The sequence below is a fragment of the Priapulus caudatus genome, unplaced genomic scaffold (assembly GCF_000485595.1).
Source record: "Priapulus caudatus unplaced genomic scaffold, Priapulus_caudatus-5.0.1 Scaffold1479, whole genome shotgun sequence".
NCBI classification, from domain to species: Eukaryota; Metazoa; Priapulida; class Priapulimorpha; order Priapulimorphida; family Priapulidae; genus Priapulus; species Priapulus caudatus.
The window spans coordinates 50779-67004 of record NW_014578540.1 but is presented as its reverse complement, the minus strand read 5'-3'; the positions used below and the strand labels follow the sequence as shown (position 1 = coordinate 67004).

The following is a 16226-nucleotide window of genomic DNA, read 5'->3' as shown; positions in this document are numbered from 1 at the left end:
TACCTATATAACAGATGCACCATGCAACAAGCAGCGCCATCTATCGTCGGAAATCGTACAATATTTGTATTGCATATTATGGTAATTAACTGGCAGAAATCATCGACGTTCTCTTCTCACAAGCAGTTCTTTCTTCTTTGGACTCAAGGCTGTACTGGTGGTACTGTACTGTACTGTATGGTGTACTGGCGCCAAACTGTTTTTAATTGCACAATTAATTAATTAACGATAATATAATAACAACAGTATATAAGAACAGCATAATAAGATATAAAGCAATAGGCCTCTTTTAACCCACACCGGGTCTAACCCCAAAATTTTCAAAGCAGGTGCCACTGGACAGCACACAATTATTTTGCTCACGTAATAATGTGCTCGTGCTCATGTAATCTACCTAATCAAATTTTATCTAAAAGATTAACTTTCGCTGCAGCATCCCGCCACAATTCTCCACCTATGCAAACGTACATGGAATAGAGTGGGCGTCGCTGGTTGCTTCTGCTAGCCAAGATAAGTTTCTTCGGACGATAGTACACTCTTAAAATGGGGAAGGGTACTTTGCCGCGAGAGATGATCATGATAAAACCCGACTTAAATTGATGCTAATAAGTCCGATTAGATTAAGAGATCCGATGAAATTATTTAATCATCTGACGTAAAACTTTACTTTGGTTGCAGCATCCCGTCAACTTCTCACATACTAATTTTGCATGTGGCGCTCGCGTCGCTGGTTCCCGTTGCGAGCCAAGATCTTCGGCCGACCTTATAGCGAGCAGTTGTCTACAATTACTAGTCTAAAGAAAAATAAAGCAAAACAAAAACGCGATTTTACGCATAGGTCAACTGTTCTTTATTTCACAACCGAATTTTGGGACGACTTGCACAATTATATTTAAAAAAAAAGGTTTATTAAATATTTTAATTTTTACCCTCGTATGCAGACGATTAAAAAGCGGATCCTAACAAGATTAAATAAATTAACGATGAACGGCCTTAACGATGTAAATCACGAACCTTTGACCTAATCACTACCCTCTCACTCCCCACCACGCATCCTCAATCCACCCATCATACACCGCTCGTTAACCACTAATTATACTCCACTCTAAACGATGGTTATTTCATTAATAAAAAATTAATTCCTTTAATTACGATCGTCGATCACGCGGTTAATGAAGTCGATCGAGTAAAAGACGCGCGTCGTCGTTGCATGGGTGGCGCCACCACCCATGTGTGCCAGCAGATGGCGCTCAAACACTCGTCATTGTCGTTCCACTTGCTGTCGTCATATTGGAATCAGCAAGTGGCGTTCACTTGTCGTTGCCGTCGTCGTCGTCGTACTTGCACCAGCGTTCACTTGTCGTTGCCGTCGTCGTACTTGCACCAGCGTTCACTTGTCGGCGTCGCCGTCGTCGTCGTATTCGTTCCAGCGTTCACTTGTCATCGGTGCCGTCATCGTCGCCGTCACCGTCGCCGTCATCGTCGTATTCGCCCCAGCGTGCACTTGTCATCGTTGCCGTCATCGTTGCCGTCATCGTCGCCGTCATTGTCGCCGTCATCGTCGTACTCACTCCAGCGTTCACTTGTCGTCGCCGTCATCGTCGTATTCGATCCAGCGTTCACTTGTCGTCGTCGCCGTCATCGTCGTACTCACTCCAGCGTTCACTTGTCGTCGCCGTCATCGTCGTATTCGATCCAGCGTTCACTTGTCGTCGTCGCCGTCATCGTCGTACTCACGCCAGCGTTCACTTGTCGTCGCCCTCATCGTCGTATTCGCTCCAGCGTTCACTTGTCGTCGTCGCCGTCATCGTCGTATTCGCACAAGCGTTCACTTGTCGTCGTCGCCGTCGTCGTCCCACTCGCTGTCATCGTACTCGCTCTCGCTGGAGTCGGAGTCGGAGTCGGAGTCGGAGTCGGAATACTCCACAGCGATGCGACGAGCGAGGCGTTCACTTGTCGTCGTCGCCGTTGTCGTCCCACTCGTTGTCGTCGTACTCGCTCTCGCTGGAGTCGGAGTCGGAGTCGGAGTCGGAGTCGGAATACTCGACTGCGATGCGGCGGGCAAGGATCGACGTGACGTCAATGGAGCCTCCCAGGTTCTTCTCAGTCTCCTTCACTCCCTTATCTCCCGTCTTCTTCAGCTGAATGCCTGCAACAATGACAATTCAATTATTAACAATAATATTTATTGATTTATACTGCGAAAGTATAAAATATTAAAAATAAAAATATTAATAAAAGTATATAAAANGGTACTTGTAATTTCAACATGCACACATCTTTCTTACATCCCTTCCACGCTCTCCCCTTTCCTCCCTCCTTCCCACCCTCTCTCCCTCCCTCTCCCTCTCCCACTCCCTCTCCCACGCTTTACCCCTCACTCTCTCCCCCTCCCTCTCTCCCTCCCCCCTTCCCTCCCACCCTTCCCTCCCCCTCCCTGCCCGTCACTCACCTAATCGAATCGCATGCAGTAGGTCACTTCTCGGAGCCGACACAGGTGGCGCTGCCGGCTTCTTCTCGGGCGCCTTCGGCGCCTCAGTTCTCTTCGGCGTATCGACAGCGGGAGGCGGCGGCGGAGGAAGCCCCGAAGAACCCGCAGGTTTTGCACCGGGGAGCGGCGGGGGCGGGGGCGGGGGCGGGGGCGTTGATGGAGGGTTGCACGCGGGGAGCGGGGGCACGTCGGCGACGATCGGGGGCTGGGTCGGCGAGTACGACGACATCTTGTCGTTTTCGGGCGCGTCCTGCTTCTCCGGCGGCGGGGTCGGCGGCGGCAGCTTCACGCTGCTACCCGTGCTATCTGGCGTCGGCGTCTCGCGACGCCCCCCGGTGGCGAGCACGGGCGGTTTGACCGCGGGGGCGGGTCGCTGCTGGGCCGCCGCCGCGGCGGGTCGGGTGAGCAGCACAGCGTGGGTCGGTCGGACGGTGGCGAGCGCTGGTGGCGAGACCCCGGAAGCGGGCCCTCCCAGGTTCTTCTCAGTCTCCTTCGCTCCCTTATACCCCGTCTTCTTCAGCTGAATGCCTGCAACAACAACAATTCAATTAATAACAATAATATTTATTAATTTATACTGCGAAAGTATAAAATATTAAAAATAAAAATATCAATAAATTATAAAAAAGTACATAAAAATACTGAAGTTACTTTCAAATATGTATACATGCGCATTCCAAAGGCTGAGTATAACAATAGCAGATTGCAACACTGTAAAATACATCCTAAAATTATTGCGGTCTCCGTCCCGGAGGCCATTGAAGTTCTTTTGTTTTGTGGGTTTCGAAAAGCAAAAGCTATCGTATGCGAAATGTTGCCTTTTTGGTAGTGGGAAGGAGGTAGGAAAGGGGAGAGCGTGGGAGGGAGCGAACAAGGGCGTGCGCATGTTGAAATTACAAGTCTCTCCCTCTCCCACACCCCTCCCTCTCCCTCTCTCCCTCGCCCTTCCTCTCCCTCTCCCCCTCCCTCTCCCTCTCCCTCTCCCACACTTTACCCCTCCCTCTCTCCCTCCCTCTCCCTCTCTCCCCTCCCTCTCCCTCTCCCACGCTTTACCCCTCCCTCCCCCTCCCTCTCCCTTTCTACCTCCCCTCTCCCCTCCCCTCACTCTCCCCCTCCCTCTCCCTCTCCCACACTTTANTGGTCGCGAGCGCTGGTGGCGAGACCGCGGGAGCGGACCCTCCCAGGTTCTTCTCAGCCTCCTTCACTCTCTTATCCCCCGTCTTCTTCAGCTGAATACCTGCAACAACAACAATTCAATTAATAACAATAATATTTATTAATTTATACTGCGAAAGTATAAAATATTAAAAATAAAAATATTAAAGTACATAAAAATACTGAAGTTACATGCAAATATGTACACGTGCGCATTCCAAAGGCTGAGTATATAACTATAGCAAATTGCAACACTGTAAAATAGACCCTAATATTATTGCGGTCTCCTTCCCGGAGGGCATTGAAGTTAAAAAAANGATTTTTTTTGTGTGGTTTCGATAAGCAAAAGCTATCGTATCTGAAATTGTTGCTTTTTTGGTACTTGTAATTCCAACATGCGCACGCCCTTCTTCCCTCCCTTCCACGTTCTCCCCTTTCCTCCCTCCTTCTCACCCTCTCTCCCTCCCTCTCCCTCTTCCTCTCCCCCTCCCTCTCCCTCTTCCTCTCCCCCTCCCTCTCCCTCTTCCCCTCCCTCTCCCTCTCACACGCTTTACCCCGCCCTGTCCCTCTCTTCTTCCGCCCTTCCCTTCCACTCTCCCCTCCCCTTCCCTCCCCCGTCACTCACCGAATCGGATCGCATGCACCAGGTCACTTCTCGGATCCGACACAGGTGGCGCTGCCGGCTTCTTCTTGGCCGAGTGCCCCGCCTTCGGTGCCTCAGCTTCCTTCGGCGTATCGACAGCGGGAGGCAGCGGTGGCGGAGGAAACCCCGGGGAACCCGCAGGTTTCGCTCTGGGGGCGGGGGAGGGGGCGGGAGGGCGCACGCGGCGGGCGGGGGCACTTCGGCGACGATCGGGGGCCGCCGCGGCGGCGGGTCGCGTGGGCAGCACGGCGTGGGTCGGTCGGACGGTGGCGAGCGCTGGTGGCGAGACCGCGGGAGCGTACCCTCCAAGGTTCTTCTCAGCCTCCTTCACTCCCTTATCCTCTGTCTTCTTCAGCTGAATGCCTGCAACAATAACAATTCAATTAATAACAATAATATTTATTAATTTACACTGCGAAAGTATAAAATATTAAAAATAAAAATATTAATAACTTGTAAAAAAATATTAGTTACAAGTTACATGCAAATATGTACACGTGCGCATTCCAAAGGCTGAGTATATAACTATAGCAAATTGCAACGATTGTAACAAACTGAAAATAAATCTTAAAATTATTGCGGTCTCCTTCCCGGAGGGCATTAAAATTTAAAGAAGTTAGTGGTTTCGATAAGCAAAAGCTATCGTATGCGAAATGTTTCCTTTTTGGTATTTATAATTTCAACATGCGCACGCCCTGTCTTTCCCTGCCCCTCCGCACGCTCTGCCCCTTTCCCTCTCCCCTGCGCCTCTCTCTCCACGCTTTTACCCCTCTCTCCCCCTTTCTCTCTATCTCGCCCCCCCTCCCCTCGCCCCTGCTCTCTCCCCAACGGCTCATCCGCTCTCCACACTTTACCCCCTCCTTCTCTCCTTCCCTCGCCGCTCTCCGTACCCTGCTTCCTCTCTGCTCTCCACGCTTTACCCCTTCCTCGCTCTCCCCGTCCCTCTCCCTCTCTCCCTCCCTCTCCCTCCCTCTCCCTCTCCCACACTTTAACCCCTCCATTCTCTCTCCCTCTCCCTCTCCCTCTCCCTCTCTCATCTCGCTCTCCCTCTCCCTCCTCCGCTCTCCTACGCTCTACCCATCCCTCTCCCTCTCCCACTGCTTTTCCCCTTCCCTCTCCCTCTCTCCCTCCCCCCTTTCCTCCTACACTCCTCCTCCCCCTCCCTCTCCCTCTCCCACACTTTACCCCTCCCTCTCTCCCTCCCACCCTCCCCTCCCCCTCCCTCTCCATCATTCACCTGATCGGATCGCATGCATCAGGTCTCTTCCCGGATCCGACACAGGTGGCGCCACCGGCTTCTTCTCGGCCGAATGCCCTGCCTTCGGGTCCTCAGCTCGGTTCGGCGTTTTGGCAGCGGGTATTGATATTTCTCTTTTTCTTCTTTTTTAACAAATTGTATCACTGTACATTATATAAATCTGTAGGCAATACATTACATGTACCAAGCAAAACAAACATTCAATATGAAAGGTATCTCCACACCAGCACACCCGAGCATGTAGACTCCATGCTGAATTTATAAAAAAAGACCCCCGCCCTAAAAAAACCGACCTACCTACCCAAACTTTTCAGCCTGGGTCGGGTGAGGGCAAACAAAGATTTTTTTTAATTGTGGCCTTATAGACGCGCGAAACCCACGCGCAACAATGACACGAGAGCTCACTCGCTCACTCAGTCATACACACACTCACTCAGTCATACACGCACTCACTCAGTCACACAGGCACTCACTCAGTCGAACACGCACGCACTCACGCACGCACTCACACACACACAGGCACGCACTCACGCATGGGTAGGTGGAGTAGGGTCCACCGTGGCTGTCCAGCTCTAAGCTGTTGGGCCACTCGCTCCTCCCCTCCCTCCATCCCTCCCTCCCTCTTCCCCTCCTCCCTCCCTCCCTCCTTCCCTCACACTCACCCTGGGTAGGTGGAGTAGGGTCCACCGTAGTGGTCTAGTTCTAGGCTGTTGGGCTACTCGCTCTTCTCCTCCTCCCCTCCCTTCATCCCTACTTCCCCTCCCTCCTTCCATTCCCTCCCCTTGCTCCATCACTCACCCTGGGTAGATGGAGTAGGGTCCATCGTAGTTGTCTAGCTCTAGGCTGTTGGGCTACTCGCTCCTCCCCTCCCTCCATCCCTCCCTCCCTTCTCCCCTCCTCCCTTCCCTTCCTGGTTCCCTCACACTCACCCTGGGTAGGTGGAGTAGGGTCCACCGTGGTTGTCCAGCTCTAGGCTGTTGAGCCACTCGCTCCTGCCCTCCCTCCCTATCTCCCTACCTCCTCCCCTCCCTCCCTCCTTCCCTTCCTCCTTATCTCACACTCACCCTGGGTAGGTGGAGTAGGGTCCACCGTGGTTGTCCAGCTCTAGGCTGTTGGGCCGCTGCTTGTGTGGTTCGTAGGCGGGCGGGGCGTGGCCCGGACTCACGACCACATTACTCGCTGCATAATTATTGATGAACTCTGAAAGAGAGAGAGAATGAGTGAGAGAGATAGAGAGAGAGAGAGAGAGAGAGAGATAGGGAGAGAGAGAGAGATAGAGAGAGAGAGAGTAAGAGAGAGAGAGGGAGAGATATATATATATAGAGAGAGAGAGAGGGAGATATATATATATAGAGAGAGAGAGAGAGGGAGATAGAGAGAGAGAGGGGGAGAGGTAGTTACTGATGAACAGAAAGAGAAAGTAAATGAGTGAGAGAGAGAGAATGAGTGGGAGGAAGAGAGAGAGAGAGAGAGAGAGAGAGAGAGAGAGAGAGAGAGAGAGAGAGAGAGAGAGAGAGAGAGAGAGAGAGAGAGAGAGAGAGAGAGAGAGAGAGAGAGAGAGAGAGAGAGAGAGAGTGGGAGGGAGAGAGAGGGGGGAAACGAGGGAGGCAGAGAAAGATACTGTATAACTGTATATTTCGTGGTGGTTTAATTTTCGCAAATTTCGCGAATGCATCACCGACCGCGAAAATAACAACACGCGAATAATTCATACCGAATAATACCGAATAATTCATAATTTACCGACCGCGAAATAAACCACTCGCGAAATTGTCCGACATGTCTGAATTCGCGAAAATATATGTACGCGAAAAATATGGCGTATTACTAATAAACTGCACAAGGCACACACAGAGAGAGGGTGTGTTCTCTTATTTACTCGTTCATTTATTCACCAAAAGGTTTTAAATCATTACGCATCTCTCAAGTCATACATAATCATCATTACAAATCTAGACCATTGTTTATAATCTCCACTCCGGAACCGGCAATTGACGTACATATAATATTTCGTTGGGTACATAAATTCGTGGATTCGTGGACCCACGAAATCCACGAAAATTAGAACCCCACGAAAAAAAAGGATTTTACAGTATCGGGAAAACCGAATCCGTCATTATCATCACATTTTCGTCTGTCCCTTACCTGTTCCCATCGCCTCCTCGCGGTACTTCTCGCTACTATCCTTCGCCGGCCGCGGTCGCTCCCCCTGTTGGCCGCTTTGCTGCAAATGCCGTTGCTGCAAGTGCGCAAACAAGTGAACTGTCATCGTGAAGCAGAGTGGCGACTGTGTTTGTAATAACTCATGATGATTATGGATTTAACCACTTAGGAAATATACACGACAAAATATATTTCTTAATCTTGCTGGTCAGCCATGTTTATTCCAAGAGCCCATCCAACTGTTGAACATAACAATGAGAGCAGTCATCGTGTAATAGCAGAATACTACAGTGTTCAACTCGTGCGATGGCCGGTTTTTCATGTAGGAGTAATACGCGAATCCTACACAGCCATACACGGCGATGTGTCAACGAATAAAAACACAAATGCAGACTAATTGAGTCTACATTAAATGTAGGCTATTTGAGTTATAATATTATCCTGCATCTATATGTCTCTGCATCGTTTCCACATCAGATCACCATCTGCTAGTGCATCGAGAGACTTCGCTGGTCAAGCACACGAAATACAAAGCGGAGGCATGTTCGCTTCGTTTCACTGGACTTCGCTGGATTTCGCTGGTCAAGCAAGCAACATAGAGAGTGGGGTATGTTCACTTTGTTGCGCTGGACTTCGCTGGACTTTGCTGGACTTCGCTGGACTTCGCTGGTCGAGCAAGCAAAATTAAGACTGGGATATGTTCGCTTCGTTGCGCTGGACTTCGCTGGACTTCGTTGCTCCGGCAAGCGAAATCGAGACGACGAATATGTTCGCTTCGTTGCGCTAGACTTCGCTGGTCGAGCCAGCAAAATAGAGACAAGGGGTATGCTCGCTTCCTTGCGAGGAAGAGAGAGGAAGAACGAGAGAGAGGGAGAGGAGAGAGCGATGGAGGGAAAGAGGTCGAGTGAAAGAAAATGAGAGAACCTGCCCCACGTGACGCCGCGCCCGTATATATATATATATATATATATTAGAGACAATCTTTAAAAGTCCAAAGAACCAAGCCAGAGACGGAGTGAGAGAGACAACGACAATTCTCTTTTTAGTAGATCTATTTTACGTGTAAGCAAGGTCTAAGCCCACAGGCACTTGGAGCGTTTCGATAAAATAATATAATGCTAAATAAATTCGAAATCTATTTACTACCAAAGTTTTAATGTTTCTATACTGTATTTCACTTATTCTTGCCGAGGATTTCCTGTAAATGCCGTCAACAGATTGCTGCCGCTGCACACTAACACATAAATATATATGTGTATATATTTATCTGTTAGTGTGCAGCGGCAGCAATGGCGGCAGCCAGCGTTTGTTGAAGAAATTTGTTGAGCGTTTGTTGACGGCATTTACAGGAAATTGTCGGCAAGAATAAGTGAAAGAGAGTACAGACACATTAAAACTTTGGTAGTAAATTGATTTCGTATTTATTTAGCATTATATTTTATTAAAACGCTCCAAGTGCCTGTGGGCTTAAACCTTGCTTACACGTAGAATAGATATACTAAAAAGAGAATTGTCGTTGTCTCTCTCTCTCTCTCCGTCTCTGGCTTGGTTCTTTGGACTTTTAAAGATTGTCTCTAATATATATATATATATATATATACGGGCGCGGCGTCACGTGGGGCAGGTTCTCTCATTTTCTTTCACTCGACCTCTTTCCCTCCATCGCTCTCTCCTTCGGGATCATAAGGGGGGCGGGGGGGCGGTTGCCCCATATATGATTTTTTTAAAGGAAAGAAAAGAGAAAAAGAAACTGGTTCGACGGGCCTGAAAGCTGTTGTTGTGCGGGGGAGGGGGACGATTCAGCCCGAATCCCAGCTCTTGCTAATTCTAATTATTAAAACCCTTTCACTGCCGGCTCAGACTGCGGGTCCAGGCCGCGTCTATTTTGTTACGTACCACTAGTGCGTAACGCTGTTTTATGGTGCCTTGCGACCCTAAAACTAAGGACGTGGATATTCCTCCGAGCAAAATATACACACAAGTACAAACAGTTAACCTAAGTTACCAGTTAACAGTTAACCTAACTTAACCTAAGTTACCCTAACCGTAACACTAACTCTAAACCGACTCGGCTATCTTATATACGCGTGTCTTAGTACAAAATTAATCTATGGTGTGGGAAAGCGATAGGAAGAGATTGGCTGTTATAATATTTTATGATAAAGATAAGAAAATGATGACATGCGACGTGTGTGTGAACTATCATGAGAAGTTTGTACGACAAAACCCTGGTCACGTGTTAACTGACCCCTATGACATGACCGAACCTATTGACGTCACTACGATACAACGCCCTACCCCATCCGACCTCATTAGAGAAGTGCGCAGTTTCCGTACGTTAATTACACAGTCAGGGCCACAGGTCTCGTCGCCCTCGATGAATCAGTAATCTCGAGACATAACACGACAACCCCCGCGCCTACAACGTTTACAATGAGGCCCTATGAAACCCCATGAAGCCCCGCTACGATCGCACCCATGGCGACCCCCCATTACAGGACGCGACCGGCGTCCACCTGTTCGTAATCAGGCGTATTTGCCAGCTGTTTCAAGCAAGCGCGACGCGTTTCAAACGTCCAAGCGGACGCGCTATCTTATTTGCCACCCGAAGCGTCTGCGCATATGCCACCCCAAGACCCACCATCAATCATACCCATCACCTCATCACCGCTCGGCGGTATGGCCTCAAAACCCATACACCAAGTGCCAAGTGGTACTGCCTTCGCCTGACGCTGAGGCCTCACGACCCTCACGCCGAGTAGGTCCCATTACGTATCATCACGACCCTCCTCATCCTAATGCACGACCACACCCACAAGGACAAAACCTTTGTGTGGTCAGACGACGCACCGACTGCGTTTCAGTCTCTTTGTAGGTGTCTCACAGAGGCTCCCATTTTAGCATTATTTGATGGAAGTTTTCCATTAGCTACCCTGCGACGCTTCCGGCTACGACGTCAGAGCAATTTACACGCAAATGGTAGAGACGCACAGATGGTATGACGATTGGCATACGCTGATGACCCAGTAAATCACGCTACTGAACGCTTGCACCGGGCATTCGTTGCGATGCAGCGTATCACTAAAGTGGCACATGCGCATAATAAACGCCTTTATGGCAGGCGCGCGAGAGAGGGCTCAATCCTTTGACATAGGAAACCCCGTCTAATTTTTTAACCCCACGTTTGCAGCCTTACTATACCGTGGTCGAGAAACTTTCTCCACTGCCACTTTGTAGTAAGGCGCAAGGCCAAACACGTACTCGCGATGTACATGTGAGTAATCTTCTGCCCACATACTCATTCGTCCACCACTTGACATTGTCAGCACCCTTCCAACAACGACGAGAACGGGAAACAACCCGAGAAACAGCAGCCACCGCCGCCATCGTCCCTGCTGCCGGAGGGCGCAAGCGCCGCAGTGCGAGAAGAACACGAGCTCCCGCCCCGCTGGGGAACCGCTTTCTCGGCACGGTGGTGCCCCACCAGCCCTGATTCGAACGACGACTCTTGGGTCTGGGAGCACTACTGCCCACGGCCATTCCCGGAAGTGGAAATTATCGGATCATTCACCGGGTCAGGCACCGCCGACGACCCAATTATGTACGAGTTTCAAATTCAGACGCCCCCGAGCACACGACATTCAACCTTCAACACATCAGCAAAATGGCACGAGCACTCGCCGCGGCAGCTATTATGACTGCCATGTTGGAACCGCCACCATTCCCCAACGGCTATGAAGAGGACGTCGACCACTGAACTTCACTTGGCTTCACTTTGCGGAACCGCGAATATTCCCTAGTAGTTTTGTACGGTGTGCGGTCGCGTGGTCGAGGCCCACACCAGTAGACAATAATGTATCATTATTATGTATAGTGTATTATGTATTTATTGTATTGATGGTAGCTATGTCGCTATCTAATACCATGACGCGTAAGGCCAGCCAGAAGGCTGGTGGTCGATGTCCACGAGGATGGACATCGGTTTAGTGGGGAGAGAAGTGTAACGCTGCAGCACAGCGCTACAATCAATAGAGTTACGATCTCCCCCCCCCCACCGGCGCGCGCGACCACAATTAATAGAGCTACTATCTCCCCCCACCGGCGCGCACGGCGTTACAATCAATAGAGCTACTATCTTTTCCCCCACCGGCGCAATCACACCGTCGACAGTCTCGCGCGAGCACGCCAAGGAATTAAGCGGAAGAACTAATCAGTCGGCGCGTGCGTGACGTGACTGCAACATGGTGTTGACATAGGGCTAAGGCATTGTCTATGTTACGACGATAACGTGAAGTGACACTAATGTGCAGTGCTCCGTGTAATTTAGCCCAAAAGGCTTAGATGCCGCAAATCAGGCGTGAAGCCAATCAGCACCAATGCTAGGGGACCACGTTAAGTGTTCGCAGCGCGCCCGCGCCGCTGGGGGTCGCCAGCGCCCAGGGCATGGTGATGCGGAATAACGCGTCTTGCCGCTGGGTGTCACCACCGCCCAGGGCAATTGTGGTGAAACCCCGCATGCGCGAGTGTCTGCGACGCTGGCATTGGTGTGCACGGCGCATGCGTGACGCATGCGCCGCGGGCGTGCCTGCGGCTATAAAGCCAAGGACCCGGGGAAAATCAAGGAATCTCCCGACAGAACTGCTGCTCCTCGTCCGAACGAAGGGGTCGGACAAGGAGGAGATAGGAGAACCTCCCGGCAGACGGAACTGCTGCTCCTCGTCCGCACGTAAGGGTCGGACGAGGAGGAGAAGGAGAATCTCCCGACGACTGCTGCTGCTGCTGCTGCTGCTGCAACAACAGAACTGCTGCTCCTCGTCCAAACGCAAGAGTCGGACGATGAGGAGGAGGAGATTAGGAGAACTTCTCCGCACCCAGGCACAACCGCAACAACAGCTTCTGTAACAGTACTCAGTGTTAACCTTCATTAAACGTCCAGTCATGGTATTTATCCTCTGACTTCGTCTTATCTATGTCTTTTGGCTAAACATAACATTATAATATACAATAACATAGTAACGTAAAGACTAACGTTACACTGTGTCGTGTGTGTGCGTGTACACACGCACGCTCAGAGAAGTATAATCTGTGTCTCTGAGTCTTTCTTCTTACAACTGCTAATCTATAGCAAACGAAGCCACCTATTCATACTTCCGTTCACATCTCTGATTGATGGCTAATGATACACACGTTTATTTTAAGGCCGTGGCTACGCGACTGGTTTCGGACAAGGAGCCGCTAGGCTACGCGTCCGGACATCCATATCACACAGTGATCTTGCGACACGTACACGCATAATTGCGCAACGGTACGCTCTGCTGATTGCCGAGTGTGTGTGTGTGTGGGCGTGAGAGAGAATGAGAGGAAATGTGTATGTGTGTGTGTATGCGTGAGAGAGAGAGCTAGAGGTGTGTGTGAGAGAGATAGAGATGTGCGTGTGTGTGTGTGTCCGAAAGAGAGAGAGCGAGCGAGAGAGGACGGATGAAAGGATAGACAGCAGCAGAGCATATATTGTATATTTTCGGCAATCAGCAGAGTGTCCCGTTCGCGTCGTGCAATCACGCGTGTACGCGAGTCGCGCGATCACTGTGTGAGTGGATGTCCGGATGCGTAGCCTGGAGGCTATTTTATTTTTATTTATTTATTTAGGCAATTATTCATCATATACAATACATAGCATACTTTTACAATAAAATTCTGAATTTATAAAATTGGATAACTACCAAGGATATATACACTAAAAGCATGACTAGCACACGTATTTACATTGTGGTCCTTGTTTTGCTATGCCTTGAATCTAACAATTACACTACCAATACTATTAGCACTAACTATTGAAATATACAATTTGTAGTTTTAACCGGTTATACAATGGTACATTCTCATACGACGATACAAACTTTTCTTATGCCTAATTTCAACCGAATTCTTTTAGCGAAAACCATACTCCTCTGCCTATAATGTTTTTATCTTTTCCATCAGACATTTCTTAACACTATACTTAAAACTAGAATAAACAGAATTTGTCTTAGCTTGCTGTGCTAGAGAGTTTTAAGCTTCAATTGCAGTATAAGTAAAAAAGTTTTTCCCACGGCTTCCCTCCCACCCTCTGTTTAAAAATAGAAATCTCACCTTCCCTTGTATTGAAACTATGGACTTCTGACGTTAACATGAAACCTTCTGTCATATACTGTGGGCCGAGATTATGTAATATTTGAAAAACCCTATTGACGTTCAGTTGCATTACCCTGAACGCTACAGGTACCCAATTTACAGCCTTGAACTCTCTAGCACCTATGTGTGCTCTAGTACCTAGGGTGAGAACACATCTAATGGCTTTATTTTGACACATTTGCAGCTTACCTTGTGCGCTTTGTAAGACTGCTGTACCATATACTGCTTGCATAGTCAAAATGACATTGAATTAGGGCAGAAACTAGTAATCTTTTACATGCCGCTGTTTAAATACTTAGCTTTTCTGGAAAGAAATTTCAGTCTATTGTTAACCTTTTTTACAACCTTAATTCCCGTTACCTCACCACTCATGGAGTCTTCCAAGTCTATTCCTAGATACTTAACTGTATTTTTATGTGCAATTGCCACCCAATTACTTCTGATGTCCAGTTTTGGATTATCCCTGAGTTTGTGTTTAGTTCCAAAAATAATACTTTCTGTTTTTCTAAGATGCAAGGATAAATTATTAACATTGAGCCATTTATTAATGGAATGCAGTTCTCTACTTAATTCTTTCTGTATAGCCTGTACTTCTGTCCCTAAAACTACTAAGGCCGAATCGTCAGCATATAATAAAAGCTTGACGTTAACTGCCTTTGCCATGTCATTAACATAAATCAGAAATAACAGAGGACCCAAAATCGAACCTTGTGGTACTCCACATGCAATAGGGTTCTTATTAGAGAAGGTACCTCCTACATCAGTTATTTGGCTTTTACCAGAGAGATAAGCACCGAACCATTTCACAGTCCTAATATCCATTCCGATAGTTTTTAGCTTGACTAGTAGAAATTTATGGTCAACGGTATCAAAAGCTTTTTGAAGATCTAATAAAACCATACCAGCTAGATTGCCTTTGTCCGACACATTACGAATAATATCATTTAGATGGATTAAACTTGTGTCAGGAGAGAAATTTGATCTAAAGCCAGATTGGAACTCGTAAAGTAAGGAATTTTTTATTAAATATTTCTCTACTTGGTTATAGGCTATTCGCTCCAAAACCTAGGCCTATAGTTTCCGGGTTCTGTTTTGCTATTCTTTTCATGTATCGGAATGATCCTTGCTGCCTTCATGTCATCAGGAATTTTTCCTTGGATAAATGACATGTTTATTACATGTGTAAGAGCTGAGCAAATAACGTTTGATCCATCTTTTATAAATTTTGCGGGAATATTATCTAACCCAATAGCCTTACCTGTCTTAATGTTTTTCAGCACCCGTAGTACCTCTTCCTCTCCAACCGCTGTAAAAGTAAATGACTTTTTTACTACACCTTTGTCCCTATAATAATTTTGAAGACTAATCTCATTATGCGTCCCTTTCTTTTGTGGTAGATCGTTCACCAAGTTTGAGGCCACACTTGTGAAATATTTATTAAAATTATTTGCAACAATTGCTTTCTCAAAACATATATTTCATCCAATTTTTAGTCCTACCCCGCCCAAGTCACTGGCTCCCTTATTTTTCATCCCCATACTCTTTAAAGTTGGCCATAATTTTTTAGGGTCATTTTTGTGGTCCTCAACCTTTTCCGTATAGTAATTAGCCTTTGCTTGATTTTATTTTGAACTTTGTTTCTATAAGCAATTTAAAATCCTTGTACGTAATTTCATCTTTACTCCTCTTATGAAGCAGGATTTTTCTAGAACGTTAACATTGAAATCCCGGATATAATAATTTCCTGCTCATTGAACCTGTCAGCATATATATTAATATTTTCCAATAGTTCAAAGAAGTTGCCTTGTTTTGGTGGTCGATAGCATACCCCGGTCAATATTGGTTTTGATCTTGGTAGTAAGCTATCATCTTATATAGCTTCTAGCCCCACTATATCCATATCAGTTCTTATGTTATATGCTAAATCATTTCTGATGAAAATACACACCCCACCACCTGATCCATCTCGATCCTACACTATAAGCCACAACTGCCTTTCTACACTATAATTTTCAGTTTTAATTTCAGAGTTATCAACAGAATCATCTAGCCAGGACTCAGATACCGGGCCGCAATTATTGCAATCCTAGCTTGCATAGCAAGGCGACCGGTTCCGGACGCGTAGCCACTGCGTTATTTTAACATTACTTTACCTCCTGTGTTAGCCCGACCAGGTTGTGCGACTGATTCTCTATACCGATGGTCTTCTAACCCTAGCAATGCCGTTTCTTGGAGCTACTCTTGTGTTAGCTCAAAGAAACGGTCTTTGCTAGGGTTACTGGTTAGAAGACCAGTATATTATATTGACGTTATGTGTATATTGACGTTAGTCACACAGCCTGGTC

The 16226-nt window shown here is 47.8% G+C and overlaps 1 long non-coding RNA gene across 1 annotated transcript; it reads right to left on the bottom strand.

Annotated features, from left to right (window-relative positions):
• Positions 1–826: 826 nt before the first annotated feature.
• Positions 827–1899, bottom strand: LOC106816761. The gene is made up of 2 exons (XR_001394931.1): positions 1379–1899; positions 827–1340 (listed from the first exon to the last, which is right to left on the bottom strand). It is a non-coding gene; the product is annotated as an uncharacterized LOC106816761 (long non-coding RNA).
• Positions 1900–16226: the final 14327 nt, after the last annotated feature.